The sequence below is a fragment of the Aulonocara stuartgranti genome, assembly GCF_965226115.1.
Source record: "Aulonocara stuartgranti genome assembly, chromosome: 19".
NCBI classification, from domain to species: domain Eukaryota; kingdom Metazoa; phylum Chordata; class Actinopteri; order Cichliformes; family Cichlidae; genus Aulonocara; species Aulonocara stuartgranti.
In genome coordinates this window covers 4072781-4076897 of record NC_138955.1, presented here as the reverse complement: position 1 = coordinate 4076897, position 4117 = coordinate 4072781, and the positions used below count along the sequence as shown (strand labels likewise).

At 40.1% G+C, this 4117-nt stretch overlaps 1 long non-coding RNA gene across 1 annotated transcript; it reads left to right on the top strand.

The window, feature by feature from the left end:
• Positions 1–2820: 2820 nt before the first annotated feature.
• Positions 2821–3837, top strand: LOC309694866. Its single transcript, XR_014272974.1, has 2 exons — positions 2821–3079; positions 3360–3837. It is a non-coding gene; the product is annotated as an uncharacterized lncRNA (long non-coding RNA).
• Positions 3838–4117: the final 280 nt, after the last annotated feature.

The following is a 4117-nucleotide window of genomic DNA, read 5'->3' as shown; positions in this document are numbered from 1 at the left end:
GCTGTGGTTACAGCAGAGGGAGACATTTTATTTCAAGCCAAAGTGAAAAGAACCACAGGAAAGCATTTAAAAATGAAATTATTAACACATTTACAATTAAATATACATCAGCTGCCTAGCACTGCTCTGCTCACTACTGTGATATGGAGTTGCACACAAGTGTTTCTGTTTGCAACACTTTGCAAGATGTTGAAAGAGATGGAAGGAAAGATCTTACTGTGAACTAGCTCCGGCCTTGAGTTGAATTATTTCTTCAAGAAGTCACTTGGATGAGTGACGAAATGTTTCTCCCACACATAGGGTTTTAGATAGCACCTCCTCTCCTGACTTAGCTTGTTTTTGTTTGTTATTTTGGCCTGTGTTCACCAGGGAGTTAAGTTTTCAGTGGAGACAAATAAACCACCGTTCACTTAATAAATAGTTTTTTCTTCCCAAACCGTCACTTCCTTTTTAACCCTTATGCTACGTTCCTGTACCCCTAGACTGGGGCGTAACACATCTGAAATGAAAAGCCTGTAAACGTGTGTTCCAGCCTCCTGACTTTGCTGGCACTCGGTCTTCATACTCGACTCCAGATCTGGACTTGTGTTGAACTCGACTGAGGTGGTCTGATCAGACACAGCGCTGCTGTTTGCTGCAGCTGTCCAAAAATCACAGACAAAGTCAGGAATGTTTTTACCTCGTCTAGCTGCTCTGTGTGTGTGTGTGTGTGTGTGTGTGTACAGGTCACATGACAGCACAGCATTTTCTACCCACAGTTTGAACTGAGCAAGAAATAACAAATGTATTTATTCAACTTACAGACAATAAAAAAACAAACAGAAATCAGTGTAAAATTTAATAACTTTTATTGATGTTAACTTTTTAAAAAGTTATTAAAAAGAAAACCCCAACAGAAAAACCCCTCTGAGCAAGCACTTGGCGACAGTGGGGAAGAAAAACTCCCTTTTAAGAGGGAGAAACTTCCGGCAGAACCAGGCTCAGTGAGGGGACAGCCATCTGCCGCGACCGTTCCAAGGGGTTATCACAATTTTTTTCTACAATGCATCAACCTTGTTTTGTCTCCTGGTGAAACAAAACAGTCGGCCTATAGATGAGAAAAACCGACGTATGCAACTTGGCTTCTTCGAAAGTTTGGCTGCCTCTTCTATGAAAATTTTAACAATCGTATTGTCGACTGTTGGTTCATTTAATTCCATGTTTTGCAGAACTACTTCTGCCTCTTGCCACTGTTTACACAGGGCTTTGAAAATCACCTTCTCAAAGTTTTTGAACTTCCTTAAGGGGATTTGATCAATTTCATCCCTGATTTTAGCCCAGATTTTTTCGCTAAGCCTCTTGTAGATGGTTAAAGCTCTTTCTGGACTTATGACTTTACCTGATTTTTTTATAACCCGCTTAACTAGTTCTTCCATACATGTTTCCACAAAAAATCGGTATTTTTCTTTGTTTTGAGACAATTCATCCTTTGCTACCAAAGGGTGTTTTTTGAATTGATTTTGCATGCTGGCTTCATGTTGAGCCGAGGATTTCTTTGGGGTTACATCATTTTCCAAAGAGGTTCCTGCTTTATCTACAGCCTGCGTGGTGTCACGGTTTTTCTTGTCTATTGGAGTTCTGGGCTCGTCAGATGTATCAATGATATTTGTGGCAACATTTTCTGCTGTGTTGTTCACGTTGACTGTTGTTTTCTGTTGTTCAGGAGCTGTCTGTGTCTCCTTTGAGGCCACTGTTGTTGTGATGTTTTCTGTGATGTTGATCAAATCCCTTGTTTTCTGTAGAATCACAGCCTTAATGTGATCTGCCAGCGATGCATTATCCTCTGAGTTTTCAGGTGTTTCCATGGTATTTTGGATATTAGTGATAAGTGTGGCACCAGCGGAATTTTCTGCTGTGCTGTTCACGTTGACTGTTGCTTTCTGTAAAATAACAACTGGCACACAGATTAGATTTCCCATGATGCGGTCACCTGTGTTAGAGGTCTGTGCAAGTTCAGGAGCTGTTTCTGTCTCCTCTAAGGCCACTGTTGTTGTGCTATTTTCTGGGATGTTTAACAAATCCATTGCTTTCTGTAGAATCACAGCCTTAATTTGATCTGCCAGCGATGCATAATCCTCTGAGTTTTCAGTTGTTTCCGTGGTATTTTGGATATTAGTGATAAATGTGACATCAGCGGAATTTTCTGCTGTGCTGTGCAAGTTGGCTGTTGTTTCCTGTGAAATATGAGCTGGCATTTCCGTGTTGCGGTCAACTGTGTTAGAGGTCTGTGCAAGTTCAGGAGCTGTCTGTGTCTGCTTTAAGGCCACTGTTGTTGTGCTAGTGACAGCAGTGTCCTGGCAAAACCTCAGTTCTGCACCTGCTGACAGTGAGCATAGGGCAATGACATTATCTACAAAATTACATAGCCTTCCTATGGTGGCATTTTCGGCGTAATCAGACCGCAACTGTTGCCACTGCTCATGTGTAACATTATTTAGCAATTCCTCTAGCAGTGGCCTAACATCATTTGCAGGAGTGGAATGACTCCTGACATTGTCTGGATTGCTCCTAGCTGTGTTGTTGTCCATTTTGCTTCAATATCTATTTGTTTGCTGTTAATGTCTTCTCTCTGTTTGTTAAAGCGAGCGTTAGAAAAAACAGAGTTGCAGAGGGCTATTTATAGGTTTTTGTCTGTATGACGTCTTTGAAGCCCCGCCCACTTCAAGTGTGACGTCTTTGAAGCCTTTGATCTAAGCCCCGCCCACTTCGAGCAAAAAAAGAATGCGCTCGGAGAGTGTGGTTTGTTTGTCTCTCTCTCTCTCTCTCTCTCTCTCTCCCCCCCAAGCTTCATCACAGCCTCCCATAATAATAACTTTAGTAATGGTAGCAGTTAAAATATTGTCTGGTTTCATTTGGAACAACGATAGTTGTTTCGTTTATCGTTGATTGTTGATCTATTACAGTCGACCAGGTGACAACAATCACGTTGAAAAATCATTTATTTATAGTTGGCCGGAAACTAAAGCTGCTGTCACTTGGACTATTCCGTAGCACCCACCCGAGTAGTCGTCCTCGTCCCTGCACTGCACGTCGATCTCAGGTAAGAATGTATTTATTTAGTCATTGTTTGAATGCTGAATTTGGAAAAACAGTCAAGATTGCTTGATATTTATAGTCTATTAAAATGTATATTATAGTATATTTAAAATGTGGGGAAAATTTCTCAATAGAAATGTCTAAAATATCATAATTTGGTTCCCAAGTATAAATAACATTTAAAGCTATCTTGGACAGAAGGAAAAGAGTATGTATTTCTTAGAAAACGCGAAATCTGCACAAACATACCATTTTCATGTCATAATGTTCTTTCTGTTATAAAGCTATATTAGCAAAGGTGCTGTAAAGTTGTTAGCAGTGTGTCAGCTTGGTGACCTGCCACAGAGTACCTTTGTGACGTCATTCGCTATGCTCCAGATCGGATGGGTGGTGCAGGACGCCCGACGACTCTCATCTATATACAATTCCCAGCAGCAGACAACTCCAACATTCTGTATTTAATATTTGAATATATATTTTTTAATTTTCTGTCTGTGTGCCAAGGTGAGCTATGCACCTGTTTATTGTTACCTGCTGTGTCTCATGTTAAGAAAACATGTATGGTCAAAATAAAAACACTAGCTTTTAGTGTACAGGATGGATGTGAATGTTAGTGAACAAAACAGGCCTGCTGTATATCAGATGATGTGTATATTCTTAATGTTTTTATGCTTACAAAACTCTACTCAAGTTTCTTTTAAAGTTTTTGCTTGCATTTCCTACACAAATGTCAAAATAATAAAAAATCTTTGTGCACTGATACATGGTCTCACATTTTTATCTATTCAGCTGCTGTGTGATGCACACCAGTGGTCCTCACTGCGCAATGTTAAAAGAAAGGCTTCATTTTTATCAGCTGGTTTTCACATAGGCCAAACATCTCTAAGGATATTTCTCCATTGTCTATAAATACATGTCAACAACATGTAGCAACAACTACTACTGATTCATACATGTCCATCACTTTGGATGAGTGCATGTTTTTTTGCACACTGTCATCCTGTGCACTGTTCCAGCATGATTAGACCTTAGCGATGAACCT